This window comes from Pan paniscus, chromosome 3 (genome assembly GCF_029289425.2).
Source record: "Pan paniscus chromosome 3, NHGRI_mPanPan1-v2.0_pri, whole genome shotgun sequence".
NCBI classification, from domain to species: domain Eukaryota; kingdom Metazoa; phylum Chordata; class Mammalia; order Primates; family Hominidae; genus Pan; species Pan paniscus.
The window spans coordinates 116,391,523-116,417,730 of NC_073252.2; positions in this window are offsets into that span (position 1 = coordinate 116,391,523).

Genomic DNA, 26,208 nt, shown 5'->3' on the forward strand with positions numbered 1-26,208 from the left:
ACTTTAGAGAGAATTGGGTAAAAGAAATGATATTAAGAGTCCAGGGATGTATTTGTCAAATCTTTATTCAAGATGTTTTCATTCCAGTTGTTTTTACCCATTTTTTTTTACTAATACTTTTCTGGCTCCAAAAGCATAGTTAAATCTATACTTGTGGAAGACAATGAAAGATAAAATATATATCTGGAGTAGTCTATTTGTTCACTTTAGTGAGGGTTGGCAGAGCTCATCAATCACAGATTTTTGAAATAATAGGTGACAGTTCTATCAGGGGTCAGCCCTTTTTCTTTCTGACTATCTCTTCCACCTCAGGCTACACACCTGATGGCCCAGGGAAGGCTCATTTTAGGACTGTGGGGAGGCTGCTTGGACTCTGCTCCCTCCCCTTCCCACATTGACCCCTACAATCATTGCTTCCATGCTTCCTGGGGGTCCAGAAACAGAACCAATTTCCATGCATCTACATACCTTGCAGACAGGAAAATAATGAGAGAGAAGTGAATAAAACAGAAGACTGTTAGATCTGAGCTCCAGAGAGGAGCATGGCCTCGGGCAGTCTGGCCTCTCCACTTCCCTGTACTCTGAGGCCACTTAACATTTAACAGACTATAAAATTGACATACACAAAGTGGAGTTACCCACAGAAAATTCCACATCCGGATTTCATCATTTAAGTTCTAAAACATACTTTTCTTAGAAAATATAAGGGCATTTATGTAATTATGATTTGAGGGCCTTGGCTTGGGTTTTGCCTTCTATTTGACAGGAAAAGTGTGTCTTAAATAGCTCTCTTCTTGACATGTTAGTCCCCTCCTCTGCTAATATTTTCTCTTCCTCTCTTCTTTCATTTCTCCTTGCTGCTACCAACATACAGATGTTTAGAATTTCCAATTCCCAGTTCAATCCCTGAAATGCATTTCTCCCTCTTCTACCTGTCACATCACAGCGTGTGTGGAGTTGGGGGGAATTAAGAGTACAGGGATTTACAGGAAGAAATCTTTTCCTTCTACCTCTATTAAGGCACTACTTAGTCAAAGCTCCCTCCCAGGATTTTCATCACCCTCTAGTATATGCCAAAGGAGAGGGGAGGCAATTCCATCTTGTTACAACTGTAAGAATCCTCGTCATGTGCAGTGGCTTAAGCCTATAATCCCAGCAGCTTGGGAGGCTGAGGTGGGAGGATTGCTTGAGCCCAGGAGTTCAATACCAGCCTGGGAAACATAGTGGGACTCCGTCTCTCTAAAAAACATTTTTTAACTACAAGGAGGCTGAGGCAGGAGAACTGCTTGAGCTCAGGAGATTGAGGTTGCAGTGAGATGTGATCACGCCACTGCACTCCAGCTTGGATAGCAGAGTGAGACCCTGCCAAAAAAAAAACTCCCACAGCTGATCCTCTGCTTTCCCTTCCTTTCAGCAGCAACAAAGGAACAAGGAAAGGGACAAAAAGAAACAAATGACATCTTGCAGGCACACCTCATCTCAACACTTGGAAGTCCCAGGGAGGCCCCCATAATGGGACTCTGTCACCTCCATCACCTCTGATTTCATCAATCCTCTGTCATTGATTTGGGACCCAAGAATTCAACTCTCCTTTGCCACACAGCCTGTTCTGGTAGTGCCTAGATCCAGAACAACAACTGGAAACCTAGGGAAGTGAAGGGAAGAGTCTCCCTGCACACACAACGGCAGGGAGGGTGGGTAGTCTTGGGGGTGAGGGTGCGGTACACATACATCTGCATATCTGTGCTTTCCCACGGCAACTGTGTTATACATGAATATTTGGTTTTGTGGTAGTTTAGGGGATCATCTTACTTCACATAAGTGATGGGCTGAATAGCTCTTGTGTAGTTTGATTTGGAAACATAGCCGATATGTATATTATTTTTAGAGAGTTCCAAAAACCAATATACAAAATAACTTTTGGAAAAGGCCCATTTACAATTTAGATAATGCCTGCATTTAGAAAAGCTAAGAACTTTTAAACAGATGGCTAAGAACAGTATTTACTTTGACAATTCCAATGGCAAAAAAAATTGTCAAAAGAACACTGAGCATTGCTCTTTCACATCAAAGGAAAAAAAAGTCAAATAATATGAGGGACTGTCTAGGGACTGTAGGGGACTCAAAATTATAGAACATTGTCCAGCCTATAGAGAGGTGAAAAGAAAATTAGATGACAATATAATATTTTATGTAAAATTCAAAAAAATAAGAGAAACATCCAGAAAATAAATGATGAATTGCCAAATGAATGGCACAATGCTTTGGGGTCAGAAGTCCCTGTTAGTAGGCAGTCTCTGGCAATACAGGGAAAGTCTCCACCTATGCCTTGTATTAGTCACACTCTTCTCTGCTCGCCCCAAACCATGAAGACATCTGAGGGCCAATGATTGCAACAGTAGTACCATAGGAGTCATTTGATCTTGATTTTTCTCATGGTTTAAGGTTGAATTTCATAAACAGAACAAAATGTTTTTTAATTTGGATTGATGTTTAAAATTCACCTAAACGATATAATTCCTATGCAGAAATTAGTTCTACAGACTCATTTTCAGGGTTACCCAAATTATATATACTAATAGGTAAGGAGTGTGTGTGTGTGTGTGTGTGTGTGGGTGTGCGCGCGCCTCACACTCTCTATATATATAGTTCCTAAACTTGGTTACTTTGGCCTTGGCATCAAACCTGTGCTTGATCTGCACACTAATCAGTAGGGAAATTCAGACGAGTTTCTTTACCTCCTAAGCCCAAGGCTCCTCATCTGTGAAAAAGGGAGAGTGACAGTACTTGCATGCTAGATCTCTGTGAGGGGTAATTGAGATAATGCATGTAAACTGTTGAACAGAGTACTCCATATTGTACGGTGGAATAGCATCAGTAACTGCCATTGAATTCTTAACCCCTCAAACTAAGTCACCCAGTGAAAATCTACATCAGTGATGCAGGAAATTTGCCTAGATTTTCCCTCCCCATCATGCTCTGCCTCTTACTGCACCTCAGCAATTTCCCCTTTAAGATTGATGGCAGTCATGAGGCTGCTGTAGCTCTGCTCACTTGAGCGCTTGTCCTCTTTGTATGTTCTCTCTCTTCCTCTCCACAAGTTTTGTCCCTGAAAGCCAATGAAATACTAAGTATCTCAAGTTAAAACACTTCTCCAGAGGAGTTTGCCTAAGTATAACGAGTGGTTTTCAAATCCCTCAGCCTTCTAGTTGCAAGTGGGCTGTGATCACAGAGGAAAAGAGTAAACAGATTGAAAGAAACACAGCACCAGAACTGCTTGCCAATGATCTGGGAATCACAGAATCTTAGTGTGGAAAAAGGCTTAAAGCTCCAACTTTCTGTCAAATGCAGGAATCCTTCCAGAACTTTCTGACAAACGGACCTCCATCTATTTCTTTCTTTCTTTTTTCTTTCTTTTTTTTTCTTTCTTTTTGAAATGGAGTCTTACTCTGTCACCCAGGCTAGAGTGCAGTGGCACTATCTCGGCTTACTGCAACCTCTGCCTCCCAGGTTCAAGTGATTCTCCTGCCTCAGCCCCTGAGTAGCTGAGATTACAGGCATGCACCACCACACCTGGCTAATTTTTTTGTATTTTTAGTAGAGGCAGGGTTTCACCATGTTGGCTGACTGGTCTCAAACTCCTGACCTCCACTAATTCGCCTGTCTTGGCCTCCCAAAGTGCTAGGATTACAGCCGTAAGCCACCATGCCCGGCCCCCTCTATTTCTTTAAAACTAATCACGGGAGAAGTTCCTACTTGGGAGCCAGCACACTCTTATCTCTAGAAAATCCAAATTGTTCAGAAAATCTTCCCTTCCACAAAGCCAGAAGTTCCCTACAGGTAGAAACCTACTTTATCTAGCTGTAATTCTGTTTCTATCCTCCTACTGATTTGGGGGAATAGAGGTTATTTGAGTGGGCAGTAACAGTTGTGGAATCCACCCCACCTGGGTTCAAATCCCTGTTAAATTATGTATTAGCTTCTTGGCCTCCAGGGGATGCTAAAGACTCTTTTCTTCCCCATTTCTCTTTATCCTCAAGAAAGAGGAGATGTGTTGACTTGGCGGGGGCAGATCCAAGAGCAGTAATTAGTCCACATTACTAGGGTCCATTAGTAGTATTATCATGTGAGGTATAAATAAGTCTGTATATGGCTAGGAGCGGTGGCTCATGCCTGTAATTCCAGCATTTTGGGAGGCCAAGGTAGGAGGATCATTTGTGCCCAGGAATTCAAGACCAGCCCGGGCAACATAACAAGACCCTGTCTCTATAAAAAAATAAAAATAAATAAGACTGCATAAGCATAAGTAATCAGTTTCCTACTTTCTCTCCTTTTGCTTATTGTGTTTTTCTTTACTTTATCATTGGAATCATAAGAACCATAAAGCTGAGGTTTGGGTAACAGTTGTAGTAAAAAGTAGGAAAAGGCGCTGTTTAGCTATTTGGCCTAGATACTAGCAAACTGCTTTGGGGTTTGGGGGCAAAATTCCAGTTAATTTTAAAAGCTTGCATTTGGCTAAGCTCGTCCTCTACATATAGATGTCTCCCAGGGAATTCACTGGGAGTGGGGAGGCATGAAGATCGTGTGAGAAGTGTTCAAACCAGAGCAACTCCATCTTGAATAGGGGCTGGTTTCTTGGAGGATGAGACCTGCATTCCCTAGAGGTTAGGCATTCTTAGTCACAGGATGAGATAGGAGGTCAGCAGGACTGGCTCCATAAGATACAGGTCACAAAGACCCAGCTGATAAAACGAGATGTGGTAAAGAAGCCAGTGAAAATCCACCAAAAGCAAGATGGTGATGAAAGCAACCTCTGGTCATCCTGGCTGCTCATTATACGCCAATTATAATGCATTAGCGTGCTAAAAGACACTCCCACCAGTGCTATGATAGTTTGCAACATCCAAAAGTTACCCTGTATAGTCTAAAAAGGGGAGAAACCCTCAGTTTCAGGAACTCCCAACCCCTTTCCCAGAAAACACAGGAATAACCCACCCTTTGTTTAGTGAATAATCAAGGAATACCCATAAGTATACTTAAGCAGCCCATGCTGCTGCTCTGCCTGTGGAATAGCCACCCTGTTATTCCTTTACTTTTCTTAATAAACTTGCTTTCACTTTACTCTGTTGGCTCACTCTTGAATTCCTTCCTACATGAAGCCAAGAACTCACATGGCCTCCCAATTTTGGGATTCACCCTGTGACAACATGATTTCAGGATCCTAGCTTCCCAGTAATCCGTCATTACTGATAACCTCTCAAAATATAGTTTGCCTGTCCATAATATGGGGGTAACAATTCTACTCTACAGGATTAAAAATATTATGTTAAACACTAAGCAAATGACTATCATTTAAGTTTGTGGAAACAATTATCAGGGCTTTTCTGCTTTTTCTAGACTAAATGTACTATTTTTCCTTCTACCATTTCTTATTTTGATGCCTTATGCTGGAACCCCTTCTCTGGTTAAGCCCAAGTGCAGCAATATCCTCATTAAACTGTAGCTCATAGAATTAAAAAACAATACTTTAGGTATTATTTGACCACAGCAGATTTCGAGAGAATAAAAATGTTCCCCTTGTTTCAAATATCATACTATGATTATATTAACTTGTTTACAGCCACATAACATTTGGTTCTTATACAATAAGCACAACGTTACTTAAATTCTTGTCAGCCTGAAAATTTTCAACAACCCTGTTCAAACTGTGAAACCTTCCCTAACCAAATTCTGCTCTCAAAATATGTGTTAGCCTGGCATGCTATACACACAGAATTTCACAATCATAATCACGTTAATCCAGAGCTGTCTTCATTATAAGCTCTTTAATGGAAATAATTATGCACTCCACAGTGATTGGTTCTTAACTGGCAGCCAATGAACAGTCATTGAACAAATGAGGTTTTTAAGTAAAGTGCAAATGAGTCTTTTCCTTTTTTTTTTTTATAATATGGTAGTGTAGTGTCTACAAAAGACATCACAAACCAGAAGCCAGCAAAATGCATATGCCATCCAAATATGTTTTATGTGCTACCAACTCTTTTTTTTTTTATTTTTATTTTTTTGAAACCAAGTTTCACTCTTGCTGTCCAGGCGCGAGTACCATGGCATGATCTCGGCTCACTGCAACTTTCGCCTCCTGGCTTCAAGTGATTCTCCTGCCTTAGCCTCCCAAGCAGCTGGGATTACAGGTGCCTGCCACCACGCCTGGCTAATTTTGTATTTTTAGTAGAGATGGGTTTCACCGTGTTGGCCAGGCTTTTCTCGAGCTCCTAACCTCAGGTGATCCACTTGCCTCGACCTCCCAAAGTGCTGGGATTACAGGCGTAAGCCAGAGTGCCCAGCCCCAACTCATTTTAAAAATTAAATTTCATTCATGATTTTAAGATGAGTGGCTCACACATAAAATTATTGATTTCTAGCTTCTCTTATGTAACTGTAAGAATACTTTTGGCTGCAAGTAAAATAAACCTCAAGCTGCCTTACAATAAGGTTTTTTAAGGACCATATAGGTCTCATAAAATAGGAGGCATCAAATTCCCCAGGGTTAATTCCTTCAATGTCTAACTAACTATGCTCTTGAGGTCCCAGGCTCCTTGTCTTTTTCTGCCTGCCCATCTTACTGTTAGCTTCATCTTCATACTGCCAGCAACTGGCAAGACATCATATTCAGATACAGCCTGTGTTTAGAGGAAGAAGAGAGACTTGTTATTTCTGTACCTCTTTTTTAGGAGCAAAGAAATCTTTCCCAGAAGCCTCCTTGGAGATTTTTCCTCTAATGTTGTTGACCAGAATTGGGTCACATACTTGTTCAATAAACATTCTCTGGCAGGGAGGATAAACATCCTAGGATCAGCTTGGACTAATTATCTGGGGTATAATGGATGCTTGGGAAGAGATTAATCCAACCTATGTGTACTACCTTGAAAAATCAAAAGATCTGGCAACACTGCAATCCAAATTCTCACATGGCAACAAATGTCTAGAGCTGTTTCTATCCTTACAGAGACCTAGAAAATGGTCTTCAGTTCCCCATGGTCCCCACTTGCCTGGCTTTTGTAACCATTTGAGTTTTACCACACCTAGTTTATACTTCTTTATCTGGCAGGAATTTCATGCTAAGCTATAATGTTTCATGGGTATTTTAGTCTATGGATTTTTCACAGTAAATGATGTGTAGGTAATTGTGTGAGTTATCTATAGCACATAACAAATTGTTCCACAACTTAGTGTTTTAAAACAACAAGTGTTTATTATCTCACAGAGTCCTGAGGATCAGAGATCTGGGAGTGGCTAATCTGCAGCTCAGGGTCATGAAGTTGCAGTAAAAATGTTATTGGGACTGCAGTCATCTGAAGGCTTGACTGAGGTAGAGGAACTGTTTCCCAGATCACTCATGTGGCTGTTGGCTGGAGGCCTCAGTTCCTTACCACATGGACTTCTCCAAGGTGGTGCTTAAAACGTAACATTAGCTTCCCCATTGCAAATGATACAAAAGAACAAGCAAGACAGAAGACACAAACACTTTTATAACTTAATCTCAGAAATGGCATATCATCACTTCTGTCATATTCTATTACTCACACAGTAAATTAGCCCTGGTACAGGGCAGGAGAAGACTATGAAATGATGTGAATTCTAGGAGATAGGGATTGTTGGGGGCCATCTTTGAGGCTGGTTAACAGTTATATTCTGCAAAATTGCTCTAAAACAGAGAATTTAAAAATACTGTGTTTATAATGTGGCCATATGTATTTTCTAAATGCTAAATAAGTAAGTGCCTTTTCAATGAAACAAGTATTTTAAACAAAACATAGGGTCAGTTCCAAGCAAAAGTGTTTTAATTTCCCTACAATTGCATCTCCCACTATACTTTATGAGCAGGCTCATTCTTGGTCTATTATTTTTCTGGTTACAAGAAAGCAAAAGATTTTATCCATGAATTTAGGTATCCAGACTCACAGTAGGACTCCAGAGTGTACCAGCTGCCTGATAAGACTTAATATGCCAATCAGCCTTGAGTTATTAATATCTTAATAGGGACAAAAGAATGCATGAAACTGACAAGGGAACTATAGGATTTCAGGCACCCTCTGAACTGAGTCCAGAGGAGCAGAAATTTGGGTAAGAAAGATGCTTCCTGAAAAGCTATCACTTGTAAGGCCTCTCATATTAGAATACTGCTAAAGACAAAGAATTGTAAAACAAAACCAAAACAACCATGGTTTAATTTGACAAAAAGATTACCAAAGTTTTTCAGTTAAATTATATTTACTATCTGCAAAACAAACAACTCTGAGTATTTTGTAATGCATCAGAATTTCCTGTCCAATAAATTAAGCTACACACATTTCTATTGCCTCCCAATACACTCTCAGCCAAACAAAAAACCCCAAAGCGTCAAAAAGTTTATATGCATAATGCAGCTATAACAACTAGAAACAAAATTTGCTGGTACAGCTAAATCAGAAAGAATTTCTTTTCCCCCCCTTTCATAAAACAGCTACATTGTAAAGGACATATGCCCTCATTTTGGTGCTGAAAGATTGACACAGTTTTGAAACAGAGACTCTTTGGCAGTATTAACAGCTGAGCTGTGTAATAAAACAAACTCAGGGCATTAAAAATATGACGCTACCCTAGACTAGTCTTTATTTTTAGAAGGCTTAGAAACCTCTACCCAGTGTAAAAGGCTTTTTCATATGACTTAATGTTCTTTGCTATCGAATGTCATTTAAAAGATGAAATATGGTCATTAAACAAGTAAGACAGTATTTGGCACATAGCATTAGTTATGTTGCAGCCCACAGCTGAGGCTGAGCAGACAACTTTATATAAGTTGCTAGGTTCCATCAGGATTCTAAAATAAGAAATGGTAACTGGTTAGACTTTGTTCTGTGAAACAATGCCTATTAATGCAATGCATATGTCTTGTGGAATGTTCGTCTTCAGAAATATTTTAAGTAAATTATTTCAGAGAATCAACAATAACTTTGGATAACATTAACCTTTGGACCTTAATTAGCTCAAGGCATATAATGATTAAAGCAGAAGGAGATGACCTGTTAAAAAATAGATCTCTAGAAGGGAGGAATTTAAAATGTTTAAACATTGAAAACACACAAAAACCAGATAAATGACATGGGTTTAAGAAGACAAACGTCATGATTTTCATTTTTGATTGTGATACACAGTGTTTTTGGAAGCTATGATTTTATACTTTATAATTTTCTATATTTTATTTTCTAAATATGTTTGATAAAGATCGTTAAAGAAAGAGTGCAAGCAGAGTAAAAATATCTTTAATGTACACCCATCTAGTAGCGTCCATTTAAAGATATACTGACTTATTCATAATGAAGAAGAATTTTTCTCAAGTGGTTGGATGGATTTGTGTTGACTGTAAGTAAGCTTTTGAGGGAGATATTGGGTCTTACTCATTTCCAGATCCTCATTTAGTGAAAGCTGCTCAATAAATATTTTTCACTGATTCGATCTCCAGTCTCTTACTTAGTTCTCTTTATGGTCAGTGGATTAGATTACCTTTGTGAGATGGTTGGCCGGAGGTAAATGCATAGAATGCAGTGAATACAGGGTTACAAGGTTGTTGTTACTGTTTCCTGCAAATTTAATAGATTTTATGGGAAATGTTAATAAAAACTTACTTTGTTTAGAATATTTTGCTAAAAATATACATTTTTCACTACATTTTCTTTCTAATTCTCTCAGAAAATGGATTGGATTATCCATTCTAGAGGCTTTGAACTAGATGGATTGTAACCTACACAATTTATAAAAGCATCTGGATATGAATTTGGAGCAACAATAATTTGAAAAGTGCTTTAAGCGGTCAGACATATGCTAAATCAATCCGGGAACACACAACCACCTACATTTCTCTTTTGCAAATACAGAAGAACACTGGGATTTCACTGTTTCTCATACAGCTTCACTCTAGCCCATGGGGCTCATGAAGTTGCAGTATATTAAACAATCTAAAAAGATTTCTGCATGCGGTATAAATTACTGTATTTAAATCAGTAAAAAATAAAGCATATGCTATAATCAGGAAAAATAAATGAATAGATGAGATATTTTTGGGAAGTTAAAAAACTGATACAAGAGATGTAATTAACGATACTGTTTTATTTCAAACAGAAACTCTCATTATCTACAATTGATGATTCATAAGCCTAAGTTACTCTGAGGGGGTTGAGAATATTTAGCTTTGCTTGCTTTTTATTTGCAAGGATTAAAGCCAGATTACTTTCTCTTTTTGTATACCTAAGTATCTAGCAAGGTGTGTTCCAAACTACACTATGTGGTTAATGCCAAATCAAATTTTAGGTGAAATTAAAAGGGACAAACTATAAAGAAGAATTATAAACAGTAAATCTAATAAATAAACATTAAATTTTATTTTTTTATTTTTTATTTTTTGAGATGGAGTTTCGCTCTTGTTGCCCAGGCTGGAGTGCAATGGTGCGATCTTGGCTCACCGCAATCTCTGCCTCCTGGTTTCAAGCGATTCTCCTGCCTCAGCCTCCCGAGTAGCTGGGATTACAGGCATGCACCATCATGCCCAGCTAATTTTGTATCTTTAGTAGAGACAGGGTTTCTCCATGTTGGTTAGGCTGGACTCGAACTCCTGACCTCAGGTGATCTGCCTGCCTTGGCCTCCCAAAGTTCTGGGATTACAGGCCTGAGCCACCACGCCCGGCCATAAACATTAAATTTTAAAATCTATCCTTATTCTTTCAGATTTGTCTGTTTGTTGAACTCTAGCTCATGTTGAAAACTTGCTATAACAGCATACAAACTATAGACAGGGGAAGAGTCAAAGTGAATATCTTGACAATTTAGGTAAAATAATAAGAGTTGGCATTAATTGAACACTTACTCTGTTCAAGACCCCACAATAAGCATATCGTCAATCATATCAATCACTCATTTTATGTATGTTCATTAATTCTTCCCAAAGCCTATAATATAGGCAGACAGGCATTGTTATCCAATAATAAAAGAAAAGAAAACTGAAGCTCAGAGAGTTTAATCAACTTGCCTAAATCTATAAAAGTAGTAAGTGATTAAGATGAGATACGCAGGCAGGACCATAACCACTTCATTGCAGAACAGAAAATAAGCTTCTTTTTCTTTTTTTCTTTTTTTTTTTGAAACAGAGTTTCACTCTGTTGCCCAGGCTGGAGTACAGTGGCATGATCTTGGCTCACTGCAACCTCCGCCTCCCGGGTTCAAGTGATTCTCCTGCCTCAGCCTCCCGAGTAACTGGGACTACAGGTACCCGCCACCATGCCCAGCTAATTTTTGTATTTTTAGTAGAGAAGAGGTTTCACCATGTTGGCCAGGCTGATCTTGAACTCCTGACCTCAGGTAATCCACCTGCCTCGGCCTCTCAAAGGGCTAGGATTACAGGTAAGCCACTGTGCCCAGCCAATAAGCTTTATCTGCAACTAAATTATTCTAATTGTTATCTTCAACTATAAAATTCAGTACAGATGCTCAATTCATGATTTCTCAAAAGCAAAGATGAAGATCCTAGTAGACTTCATTAATCTACAAAGTTATATTAGACTGAAGTCTTACATCGGGTTATAGGAATTGTAGCCATGCAGCCATCCAATTTAGAAAAGTAGATTTAAAGAACTTAAAATCTTCAGGTCTCTGGTGACTGAGTTTATCAGGCAAGTTTCCACACTTGAGCACCAGCTGAACATAAAGATCTGGACTTTGAAAAGCTGAAAAACCAAATGGGAATATTATAGCTAATGAGGGGTCACCACTTACCACTGAGCTGAATGCCTGACCTGGTTATGATTTTGTCACATAGGTGAGTTTCTATGGCGTAATTTGGCAGTTACCAACCCAAGCTATGAGCTCACACAGCTTGGGTTCAAATTCATTTCAGCTGCTTATTATCAATTTGAGCATTTTGGCAAGTTATATAACTGCATTAAGCCTTGTAAAATTGTTATAAGAATTAAGTGGGATAATTTTTGTATATTTTGGTATAACACTTATTTTAGATCTGACTTTTTTTTTTTTTTTTTTTGAAGTGGAGTTTTGCTCTTATTGCCCAGGCTGGAGTGCAGTGGCACCATCTCGGCTCACTGCAACCTCTGCCTCCTGGGTTCAAGCGATTCTCCTGTCTCAGCCTCCTGAGAAGCTGGGATTACAGGTGTGCGCCACCACACCTGGCTAATTTTTTGTATTTTTAGTAGAGACAGGGTTTCACCATGTTGGCCAGGCTGGTCTCGAACTCCTGACCTCAAGTGATCCACCCACCTTGGCCTCCCAAATGCTGGGATTACAGGCGTGAGCTACCATACCCAGTCAGGTCTGACTTTTCAAAAAAAAAAAGAAAAAATATATATATATATACACAGAAGTATTAATTTAAGGAGAAAGTGAGAAATATTTAGTTCATAAACTGCTCTTATTGAAAATAGTAGGTTGGACACAGTGGCTTACGTCTGTAATCCCAGCACTTCGGGAGGCTGAGGCAGAAGGATCACTTGAGGCCAGGAGTTGGAGACCATCCTGGGCAACAAAGTAAGACCCCATCTCTACAAAAAAAAAAAAATCTGTTTTTAATTAGCTGGGGTTGGTGGCCCACACCTGTAGTCCCAACTACTCAGGGTACTAAGGCAGAAAGATTGCTTGCACCCAGGAGTTCAAGACTGCAGTGAGCTATTATTGTGCCACTGCACTCCAGCCTGGGTGACAGAATGAGACCATATCTCTTGAAAGAAAGAAAGAAAATAACAAAAATAGCTATTTGAAAACTACTGGCCACTAACACACAATTTCAAAGAAATTTTGTATGTATTATGTTATATTATGTAACGTAGCAATTAAGGACTGGCCTTCAAGAGGAGTCAGAAAAAGTTTGTGTTCAAAATTTAACTGTGCTTCTTACTTAACTCGGATGACATCAGGCAAGTTGCTTAACTTCCTTTAGCTCAGTTTACTTGTCTATAAAATAAGGATAACTCTAATACTTCAGCAGTAACTTTTTTTAATTTTTTTTTTTTTGTACAGACAACATCTGCCTATGTAACCCAGACTGGTCTCAAACTCCTGGTCTCAAATGATCCTCCCACCTTGGCCTCTCGACGCACTGGGATTACAGGTGTGAGCAACTGTACCCAGCTGGTAATCATTATTTGATGAATAAATAATGAAATAACAGCATGGTACCTGGCATATAATACATTTTAGATAAATGTCTGTTAATAATGTTAATAAAATTATTATTGTTCAAGTATAAGTACAAAATAAGAACTCTAAAGCTCAAGTAAAGGGAAATGAAAAGAACTTTGGCTTTTTCTCCCTATTGCTTGCAATTCAATTTGGCCACATACTGGGCCACTAGACTGTCTTCTGAGAAAAGAGGTAGGAGAGGGAAATGTTAGACGTGGTTTAATGAAGTCACATGTTCAATGACAATTGAGACTCAGCCTGCCCAGGAGCTGGGTAAACATTAGGCTCTCTGGCCTCAAGTAGTTGGTGCTTAAGAGCAGGCATAACAATCTTCTGCCAAGGGAAAATATTGATCAATAAACATAAACGTTACCTGAAAGAGTTCTTAACATTTCAGTGATTATTTTGTTAAGAAAGAAAAAACAAAGATTGTTTGTTTCAGAAATTTTTAAGGTGCCTAGCCTAGGCTTCTGTGTGAATTCCTGAATAATAACAGGCCAAAAGAATTCAAGGCTGGGTGCGATGGCTCATACCTGTAATCCCAACACCTTGGGAAGACAGGGTGGGAGGATGGCTCGAGGCCAGCTGTTGGAGACCATCCTGGGCAACATAGTGAGACCTCTCATCTACAAAAAATTTTTAAAAATTAGCCAGGTGTGGTGGTGCACCTCTGCAGTCCTAGCTAGTTGGGAGGCTGAGGTAGGAGGATTACTTGAGCCCAGGAAGCCAAGGCTTCAGTGAGCTATCATCACGCCACTGTACTCCAGCCTGGACAACAGAATGAAACCCTGTCTCCTAAAAAATAAAATTAAAATAAAAAAAAAGAATTCAAGAAAATTCCTCTTCCTTAATCACAGATAGATAATGCTTCTAGGGCTTCCATGCAGGCTATAGTTAGCTGCAAATGATTTTATTCTTCCTTCTTTCCCCAGGCCTCCAACATCACAAGCTCTCTTTGAAATATAACCTTGATCTTTAGCAGGTTTCTAACCATTAACTTTCTGTCAGAAGAAGGGAATATTACAATAAAGGTGATCATTCAAAAGATGGATTTACTTATTTTTTCTTAACATTAAATTATTCTTTATATTTATTGTTATATTTAAATAAGGAGATACTATGTTGCCTAGTGGATAGCACATAGATTGGCAATCAATGCACATTATGTCAAATTCTACTTGGCTATTTTATACCTCAGACTTGCTGTTTTTGATTGAGTTGCATCTGTAGATGACAATGTCACCTCATAGTAATGTTTTGCAGAGATGCTGTAAAAAGAAATGCTGTTTGTTACTTCATATGCACTCAACAGATGGTATGTTTTTTGTTCCCTTTTTTTTTTTTTTTTTTTTGTATAAGAGGCAGAAGAATAGCTTGAACCAGAGAGGCAGAGGCTGCAGTAAGCCGAGTTTGTGTCACTGCACTCCAGCCTGGGCAACGGAGCGAGATTTCGTCTCAAAAAAAAAAGAAAAAAGGAAAAAAAGATCAATGTTCATTCAATATTATTAGAGGATTCAATGTTTGTTCCTTTCCAAAGCATGTGTCAAGAAGCAGTTTTGCAATCCAGACTGAAATGGAACTAGTCAGGAAAAGTTGTTATAAACCCTTGAGAACACGCTAACCTTTAGAAAAAAACTCACCCAGTGTTTATTTGGGACCCTGAAGTCCAGTAAATAATGTGTATTTAATTAAAATCTCAGCTTCTTTGGGAAGGAAGTGAACTTTGTCGTTCAAATTGGTAGGCAAAGGAATTTAGACCAAATTAAAGTGTTGTTGAGCCTTCAAAATACAAAACAAACAAAATAATATTTCTAAGGACTAAATTATATGCTGATTTTTTGTCTTCCCACACTGACATTTTAACTCTTTTACTGTATTAAAAATATAAAGTGGCCAGGCGCAGTGGCTCACGCCTGTAATCTCAGCACTTTGGGAAGCCAAGGCAGGCGGATTGCTTGAGCTCAAGAGTTCGAGACCAGCCTGGGCAACATGGTGAAATCCCGTCTCTACTAAAATACAAAAACTTAGCTGGGTGTGGTGGCGTGCACCTGTAGTCCCAGCTACTCAGGAGGCTGAGGCAGAAGAATTGCTTGAATCCAAGAGACGGAGGTTGCAGTGAGCTGAGATCACGCTACTGCACTCCAGCCTGGGCGACAGAGCGCAACACTGTCTCCAAAAACAAAAAGAAAAGAAAAAAGAAAAAATATAAAGCATTTAGGCCATTGAACTTTACCTGTGATGCAGTTTCATAAATATTTCTTGAAGGAATAAGTAAATGAATCAATGATTGTCTTTACTCTGTTCTCCACCTATCTAAATCTTATTAACCAAGGTCCATTTTTCCCCCTATAAATGTCCTTCCAGAGGATTCCAGCCCAAAATGTAGATTAAAACAAGTGCCCTCATTTTCAAAAGTACTAGACTACCTTTTAGAATTCACTACCTCTCTGCCCTAAGTTTCAATTGCTAGTCAACTCTGACCCAAATGATCACCTCTGAGTTTAGGTTAGACCCAATCAATTATGTTCTCATAATCAATTCTCAGAGACTATTCAATGAGTATGTAATCTCAAAGCATTAGTCCCAAAATTGAACTTGGGACTCTTAAGGGTGCCACCATGCTATTCCAGACAGCCAATTTTAGGAGGAAGAACAGTGTAATCCCTGACTTTTCATGCCAGTCTGCTCAAGACACTGAGGAACCCCATCCAGGCCCATTCCAGTCCTGGCTGTCAACAGACATCAAACCAAAGTAAGCCCTATGTAAAACAGATATTTTTAAAGTGGCCAGGAGCGGTGGCTCACGCCTGTAATCCCGGCACTTTGGGAGGCTGAGGCGGGTGGATCACCTGATGTCTGGAGTTCGAGACCAGCCTGACCAACATAGTGAAATCCTGTCTCTACTAAAAATACAAAATTAGCTGGGCATGGTGGCACATGCCTGTATTCTCAGCTACTTGGGAGGCTGAGGCAGGAAAATCGTTTGAACCTGGGAGGCAGAGGTTGCAGTGAGCTGAGATGGTGCCATTGCACTCCAGCCTGGACAACAAGAGCGAAACTCTGTCTGAAAAATAAATAAATAAATAAATAAATCTGTACTTCTTGCTTTTCCATAGTCTTCACTTTGGTTACTCTTGCCCTCTCTGAGTGTGCTTCCTGAATCAGATCCCAGGGCCTACTTTGCTAGGTGTGGTGCTTTCTAGAGACTCCTACTTAGAAGGCAGCCTTAGGAGTACAATCGTTGAGTTACAATCTTTCCTCTTCCTGTAATTCCCTCAGTGCAAACACTTTGTTGTGGACCATATCAGGCTCTTGGTGTTTTCAAACAGTACCAGTGAATCTGATAAATTCCATTGTGCTACATTAAAATAACCTTCAGGGCCTCTTCCCTACCTCAAAAAGTCTTAATGATGGTTTTTTATTGATACTTTGGTTTGCCATCCAAAGGAATGAGAGAAGAGGTTAAAATTCTAGACCAGGTGAGAGGTGAAGGTGAACAGGTTGAGACAGATACTTTTTATGAGTAGCTTGCTGAGGAGCTTGATTCTTCTGAGTACGTGGCCAACAGCTTTTTCCCAGCTTTCCAGTGCCTGCTAAAGAATGAACTTGGCCGGGCACGGTGGCTCACGCCTGAAATCCCAGCACTTTGGGAGACCAAGGCGGGCAGATCACGAGGTCAGGAGTTCGAGACCAGCCTGACCAACATGGTGAAACCCTGTCTCTACTAAAAATATAAAAATTAGCTGGGCGTGGTGGTGTGTGCCTGTAATCCTAGCTACTTGGGAGGCTGAGGCAGGAGAATCACTTGAACCCTGGAGGCGGAGGTTGCAATGAGCCGAGATTGCGCCATTGCACTCCAGCCTGGGCATCAGACATCTCAAAAACAAACAAACAAAAAAACAGAATGAACTTGAGCAAGTCATTTGGGGAAAAGGAAAGTTTTCCACTCGACGTTTGTTATTTTCTATGGTGATTTCTAAACATCTCCATTCCCTATTGTCCTTCCCTCTTTTTCTCAGCCATTTTTCCTCCTGAATGCTCTTTGTCTCTTCCCACACCCATTTCAGTGGTATTTTTTTCTGCACAGCTTACTAAGCCTGAAGTTCTCCCACTTCCTTTGTTTCTATCTTTCTCTTCCACGTACATGTTCTATCATTCTTTAAGATTCTTCTCTTTTTTTTGAGGTGGAGTCTCGTTCTATCGCCCAGGCTGGATGGAGTGTGCAGTGGCGCCATCTCGGTTCATTGTAAACTCTGACTCTTGGGTTCGAGCAATTCTCCCACCTCACCCTTCCGAGTAGCTAGGATTACAGGCGTCCACCACCATGCCCAGCTAATTTTTTTTGTATTTTTAGTAGAGACGGGGTTTCACCATGTTGGCCAGGCTGTTCTTGAACTCCTGACTTCAAGTGTTCCACTTGCTTCAGCCTCCCAAAGTGCTAGGATTACAGGCATGAGCCTCCGCACCCAGCCTCAAAATTCTTCTTTTGAAATCCGTTACTTGCATAATGGACATGCCAGCTCTGAAATTTTCCTCTTGGGACTGGAATAAAGGGAAAAACAGGAGAAAAAAAGATAAAAGAAGCATTAGCTCTGTTTCTCATCTTCCTCTGTGGGACTAAAGACAGACAGAAACCAGGCTCTCCCTCTCTGTGAAAAACCCATGAACCTTGGAGGTTTCTTCATCTCCCTTGACAGATTGAAGCCTTAAATATCTGTCTAAAGTCATTAGACCGTTAAAGTGTTTACATTTTATTTATGCACTATTCTGTTAATATTATCATTACTATGATTGATCATATTAAGAGAAACAATGCTATTTCCCTTTTTTTGTTATTTAATCTTCTCGAATCTGGTATAATTTGTTGATACTATTAAAACAGAATAGTGTAAAATGTCAACATGTTAAAAGACTCATAAAATGATTACATATTTCAGTGAGGCATCTAATTGATATTTTAACATTGTAGACATAATAAAAGAGTTCCTGTGACAATTATTTATCACAAGATAACTTTTGCCACAAACTCATAAGAAAATTCACGATATCAGCTTTCAGAGTGAAAAAATACCTTGAAATTTAAATTATAAAATATATGAGTTGTGATTGTGAGATTTTATCTCAGTTTTTCTAGAAAGCATGCAAAAATGAAGCATTTTTACCACTGTGACATTATAGTCACTTGTCTGCTGAAATTACAATGAAGTCTTTTGTCTTAATCTATAATGAGTTCTGTAGAATGGCTGCATATTTCTTCAAGCTGTTGAGCGTCAGCTTGTTGCTAAAGAGGTTTACGTTACTATTTAGTGAGGTTTAGTTAGTGTGATAATGAAGGCACAAGGGAAATTTTCAAAAAACAGTTGAAAAATTTTTCAAAAAAAAATTTCAAAAAAATAATCTATTATTTTTAAATAGATAATGTGAATTTAGCTACAAAGAGGCATAGATCACAGGAGAATCGCTTGAACCTGGGAGGTGGAGGTTGCAGTAAGCTGAGATCACACCGTTGCACTCCAGTTTGGGCAACAAGAGCCAAACTCTGTCTCAAAAAAAAAAAAAAAGATATCACATAGGATGTGATACGTTATCACTTAATGAAGGTATCACATGGAATGATAGAGAATTGCATATTTTAGAAAAGTACTGACTGACTATAAATACATAAATAAATAATTCTAGTGGAAAAATCATCAAGCATATCCTGACCAATGGCTTAAAGTCTGCTTTTTGTTTTTGTGCTATTTGGATAGTAACAGTGGCCATTGCTTGATTAATTACTGGCAATGATAAATCAACTTAATATATGTTACCTCGCTCAATCAACCCAGCAACCTCTACAAGACGGACATTTTCACATAAGCATATTGAGGTTTGGTGAGGTTGAATAATGTGCTGCATCTTAAAAGGTGAAACCAGAACTGGGGCACTTGTCCTTCACCGCTAGGACACCTGCATGCAGGGAAACTTACAGGCAGTGAGATGGTCACAAGATTTCTGCCCATCTTCAAACAGATGCCTACAGTACTTTGTGAACTCACTAGTGAAAACCTAAATGAAAGCAAAAATATGAGTGCACTGAGGTTTAAAATAAACCTAAACAAAGCCAATGGATTTCATAGTCTGAGCTTTGTCTGGTTTCCTGATTGGTGATGAAATATAGTTGAACTTATGAGCCTCTCAGAAAAATGGAGACATTTGTGGGGGAAAATATGCAAAACATGATAATCCTCTGGACTGTTGTTCTCATAAAATATAGACATCTCTCAGACAGCAACAACATTAGCCATGACCTACACATTCTTCTTAAAATACATCACTGAGTCCATTTAAAGTTACAAAATGTGTTACTCAGTGCACAAATAGAATAACAGTTGTTCAAACCAAATTAAGGGCTCCCCTCAGATATCTCTTTTATTGACAGTATATTGGTACACAGGAACTACAGCCATTAAATAAGTACCGTATTCTCAACCTAGAAGATTTGGTGGGAAATAACTTCTGAAATTGATGTTGAACAGAACAAGTGGCTTTCTAGTTAATGTTTACAGATAATTTGGTTCTTCCTGAATTACTTGTGAGTTCTATCACATTCCTGTAATTACTTGTATATATCTTTCTCTTTTACTAAACTGCGAACCACTGGAGTGTGGGCTCTGAGTGTGATTCCTCTTTGTATACCCAGATTATAAAAATAATTCATGAGTTTATAGTGATACTAAAAAAGAAAAAAAGGGAGAAAGTGAAGCTACCCTTCAGAGAATAGCGTTAGATAACGAACATACAAAAGATGATAGAATTAGTAAATCACCATTTTCCAGACACCAACATAATACCATTCAGGAAAGTATCATTAATAGATGCTAAAACTATTGAGTGGTTAAAATATTGTTGGAGAACGAGATATTTACTGTCAAAGAATCAACCTCACATTCATTATAAACTATTCAGGAATAAACATTTCCTTTACAATTGGAAAAAGATAGTAGACACCTAAACCAAGTGACAATAATTAATATTAACAATAACTGGAGAGATTCTTTCTTCCTCTTCTCCTTTGATATGTTTTGGCTGTGTCCCCACTCAAATCTCATCTTGAGTTCTAGCTCCCACAATTCCGATGTGTCACAGGAGGGACCCAGTGGGAGTTAATTGAATCATGGGGGCAGGTCTTTCCTGTGCTGTTCTGGTGATAATGAATAAGCCTCACAAGATCTGATGGTTTTATAAAGGTGATTTCCCCTGCACAAGCTCTCTCTTGCCTGCCGCAATATAAGACATCCCTTGCTCTTCTGCTATGATTGTGAGGCCTCTCCAGCCATGTGGAACTGCGAGTCAATTAAATGTCTTTCATTGTTAAATTACCCAGTTTCAGGTATGTATTTTTTAGCAGCATGAGAACAGACTAATACATCTTTTCTTGACAGAGCCTTTCTTCATGTGCCAGGCTTGGTGTGCCTGAAGCTATGCTTTCTAAATGGACCATTCTCCTTCTTCTTTCCTGTGTTGTCCTCCTTTTTTTCTTCTTCCTTCTTCATCAGGCTGAGATATTTCAAATAGGAAGGCCCAGGAATTTGGTTACATATAGAGAAAATTGGAAATAATGGGAGCAAAGGAAAAAGGAGTACTAATATAGAAAAAAGAAATGCTGGAATGAATCCTGTGCCGTTGGATTGGAACTGGAGATATCCGTGTAAACTCATTGTTTCAAATAAATGGATAGCTTAAGGTATAGATAGATATGGATATAGAAATAGATAAAATAACAGAAACAAGGTTGGGCACTGTGACTCATGCCTGTAATCCCAGGACTTTGGAAGGCCAAAGCAGGTGGATTTGCTGAACTCAGGAGTTCAAGACCAGCCTGGGCAACATGGCGAGACCTTGTATCTACAAAATATTTGAAAATTAGCAAGGTGTGGCGGTGCACACTTACAGTCCCAGCTACTCAGGAGGCTGAGGTGGGAGGATCGTTTGAGCCTGGGAGGATAGTTTGAGGCCAGGAAGTCGAGTCTGCAGTGAGCTGTGATCATGCCACTGCACTGGGTGACAGAGTGAGACCTTATCTTAAAAAACAAAAACAGCAACAACAACAACAACAAAAAAACAAAACAAAAAAGCCAAAGGAAACAACCAAAAAAATAGAAACAGGAATAAACATATGTATGTGTGGTCGTACATACAGCTGTATGTCCAAATGTGCACACATATATTTTGTAACTCAATACCCTGAGAAGTCCAAGAAGTAAAGAAATCACTTTAGCAACAAGCATACCTAGTGCCTAGATCTAGTTTTCTAGAAATAATTCCACTAGAAGGAACCCTGGAGTTCTTCTCCAAGGGGGTCCTTAGAGAAATGGTTGATCCCAGCGATACAGCAGGCATGCCTTGTTGGGCTAAAGAATAAGGAAAGAGCAAAGAATAGTGGGGACATATCAAAAGGACACAGAAACCAGTTGGAAGGGGCTTCACTGGCCAAGGGTCAGACAATTCGAGCAGCAAAATAAAGGAGGTGAAATCTGACTTCAGTTTCCCTGAGTAGCTGGTGTATGACAGGGTAGGACAGATAACTCTAAAAGGACAAACCACAGCTGTCCTCAAGCAGCTCTGGCAGGCTTCAGCCTCTTAAGCACAGAGGCCTCATGCTGCTCTCCAACAGCTAGAATAGTGGAGATGTGCTTGAGGCAGAAGAGGAAACTAGAAGAGATGGCACCAGGAAGTGAGGTCCAAAACAAACCAACAAATAAATAATGATGGTAATGGATGAAAACTCTTTGAGTAAAGTAGAAAGCCATGAATCTATAATGATGTTAACTAACTAATTAGGTTCACTGGCACAAAGCATAATCTCAACAGTGTTGTCGAATGTCACAGTCCATCTTCAGGCAAGAATAATAAAAAAATGCTAAAACTGATGGGTGAATGTATTAGCCTGTTCTCATGCTGCTAATAAAGACATACCCAAGACTGGGTAATTTATAAAGGAAAGAGGTTTGACACACAGTTCCACATGGCTGGGGAGGCCTGACAATCATGGTGGAAAGCAAAGGAGGAGCAAAGGCATGTCTTACATGGTGGCAGGCAAAAGACTATGCGCAGGAGAACTCCCCTTTATAAAACTATCAGATCTCATGAGACTTATTCACTATCATGAGAACAGCACAGGAAAAACTGCCCCCATGGCTTAATTACCTCCCACCAGGTCCCTCCTGCAACACATGGAGATTATAGGAGCTACAATTCAAGATGAGATTTGGGTGGGGACATAGCCAAATCATATCAGTGAAGTATCATGAGGAATAGGATATTCACATAGCCTCAGAGTGTTTTGTTAATTACTTATTAATTAATAATGACAACATATTTAACCAATTTTCAAGTAGAGAAAACTGGAAGACACCATCTTAACCAAGTTTTCAAAGTTAACATCATCAGTTAAAGACAAATTGATACCTTGTGGGTCTTGATATGATGCACTGAGGAGACCACATCATTTATGTGGTATTTCTGTCAAAAATGCACAAATCATGAGAAATCAGACAAAACCAATTTGGGGGACTTTCTACAAAGTAACTCTTCAAAAGTAACAAGAGCATGAAAGAGAAAGACAGGAAATGTTTCAGACTGAAGGGATCTAAAAAAGCATGTCAACTAAATGTGTCATGTGATCCTGGATTAGATCTAGGACCTTTCATGGACATCACTGGACGATTGGTAAAATTTGAAAGGGGCCTATGGATTAGATGGTAATTTACAATGCTAATTTCCTTGTCCTAGTGTGATTTTGTAGTAGATTGTCCTTGTATACACGAAACAAACACTGAAATATTAAGAGATAACATGGTATAATATCTGCAACTTATTCTCAAATGGCTCAGAAATATTATCAGAGGATCTGGGTGATAAAAACAAAGGGGAAACTTTTGTTTGAGATGTCAAAACACATATCTATATAATTTATGATTTCAAAAGGTAACCACAATGGAAGCTGATATTTAGGACTGAGTGAAAATGAATTTACTTATGCAAATTTGTAGAATACAGTTATGATGGTAGTCGAAAGGAATTATAGCACTTGAAATACTTATATTAGAAAAAAATATATATGTCATTGGTGACAACATGGATGAACCTGGAGGACATAAGTTAGGTGAAATAATTCAGGTTCAGAAAGATAAATGCCATATGATTCCATCTGTGAAATATGAAAAAGTGAAACCTCATCAGAACAAGGTGTAAAATGGTGATTACCAGACTTGGGAATAAGGGAACTGGGGAGATGTTGATCAAAGGACACAAAATTTCAGTTAGACAGGAGGAATAAATTCAAGAGACCTATAAAAAATAGCACATCATGGTGACTGCAGTTAATAACAATATATTGTGTATTTGAAATGTGTTGCCGGGAGCAGTGGCTCACACCTGTAATCCCAGTCCTTTGGGAGGCCAAGGTGGGCAGATCATTTGAGGTCAGGAGTTCCAGACCAGCCTGGCCAACATGGTGAAACCCCTCTCTACTAAAAATACAAAAATTAGCCAGGCATGGTGGTGCATGCCTGTAATCCCAGCTACCTGGGAGGCTGAGGCAGGAGAATTGCTTGAACCCAGGAGGTGGAGTTTGCAGTGAGCTGAGATCGCACCACTGCACTCCAGCTTGGGCAACAGAGCAAGATTCCGTCTCAAAAATAAATAAATAAATAAATAAATAAATAAATAAACAAACAAACAAAGAAATTTGCTAAGAGAGTAAATTTTGTGTTCTCACCACAAGAAAATAAGTATGTGAGGTAATTCATATGCTAAATAGCTTGAATTTTCCATTTCACAATGTATGCATATACCAAAACATCATGTTGTATACCATAACCACACAATTTTTACTTGTCAATTAAAATAAATAAATGAACTTTTTAAAGGAAAATAAGAATATAAATAGGACAAAATGATATTATGTACTTCCCAGTAATGTCATTTGAGAAACACATTATATCATCATTGTAATATTTTTGGCAAAAATATTTCAACTGATTCTAATCATGAGGAAACAATCAGACGAACTGAAACTGTGGGACATTCTATCAAACACCTGGCCCAAATGTTTCAAAAATGTCAGTCTCATGGAAGTCAAAGAAAAGTAACAAGAACAAAAACAGAACACTCCTAGAATAAAAGCTAGAAAAACTCATGATCTAAATGTAATGCCTGTCTGGTCCTTGTTTTGCCCTGGATTTTTTTTAAAAAGCTATAAATGTCAATGCTATTATTTAGACAATTGGGGACATTTGAACATAACATAATAGTATTACATAGTATTAACTGTATAGCTTGTGACAATATTATATTTATGTAGAATAGTATTTTTGTTCTCGAGAGGTGATGTGTCATGACATCAGCAATGATAAACAGATAATAAATCTGACAAGTGTTAATACTTGGAAAATCTAGGGGATGAGTACCCTGATAGTTGGATGTTCATTGTATTGTGAGGTTATTTTCAATGTTTCTTGAGGTTTTGTGTTTAAGAAGGATTTGTTAAGCACTATGTGCTGGAAATACAAATAAACAAGACCCTTCCCCAAGGAAATCCCAGTTTTATGGAAGATGTGACATGATGAAATTGCTGTAGTGTATGCTGATAGGTGCATGAATACAGACATTAAAAATACACATTGAATGGAGAGTAAATTTTGTTAATAAAAACATCAGAAATAAAGCTTAGAAAATTAAAATTCTCATATGTCATAGTCCAGAGATAACTATTGTTAACACTTATATATGTTCTTTCTTTCCTCTCCCTTCCTTTCCCTTCTCTTCTCTTGCTCTCTACCCTTGGGAGATGGGAGTACTATATGGAAGTCACATGGAATTTTCAGTTCTGTTCTCTGACTTTTTCACTCATTATGTCATTGCAGAGTATTTTCCTTGCCATTAACATTTCTTTGAAATTTCCATTTTGGCTGCACAATATTTAATTATACTCCCCCATTGTTGAAGATTTTGACCATTTCCAAATATTCTCTATTATAAATGATTATAAGAAGGAAATGATTAATAAAAAAGGGGTTTGGATAGCAAGAGAAAATGCTAGTCATAGTATGAAAGTAAGTAAATTTTTAATATATTCCTTTTGATATATTCCTCTCACTCATTTTATAACAGGAGATGCTACCCCTTATCTAATTTTCCAGTTAGTTTATATAATGATTTTGCTGGATTAGCTCATAGTGGTATTTTATATTGAAGTAACAATATAGCAATATCAGGTTATATGTTAATATTAAATATTTGTAATGTGAAATTATAATTCTTCATTTGATTTTTCTACTTCTGAAAGAAGTTTTAATATAAAATGCAATTTAAAGGAAACATTTTATTATATTAAAAATAATTTTCCTTATTTAATATCCCTCTCCCTTTAACCTTCCCCCTTAAACTTCTCTGTGGATTTTATTATCTCTTGAAATGAAAATGTCTTTGGGCATTTATGTATCTGAAAGATAAAATGCACAACAGTTAAAGATAATTTTTCACCTACTCTGTTGAGGAAAAAAATTCAGTGTTGGTTTTTTTTGTTTTTGTTTGTGAGACAAAGTCTTGTTCTGTTGCCCAGGCTGGAGTGCAGTGGGGTGATCATGGCTCACTGCAGCCTCAGCCTCTTGGGCTCAAACAATCCTCCCACGTCAGCCTCTCAAGTAGCTGGGACCACAGGCACACACCATCACATTCAGCTATTTCTTTTGTGTGTGTGTGTGTACACTGGTCTCCCTATGTTGGCCAGACTGGTCTCAAACTCCTGGCTTCCCAAAGTGTTGCCACTACAGGCGTGAGCCATTGCACTGGGCTACAGTGTTGTTTGGAGAAATTTAAAGGGGAAAGGCACTCTCACATACCATTTACGGGAGTGCAATTTGATATAACTTTTTTGTAGGATAATATATTTAAAATGCTAATATGCATAACCATGTTCTTATCCTTATTTTAAGGTTTTAA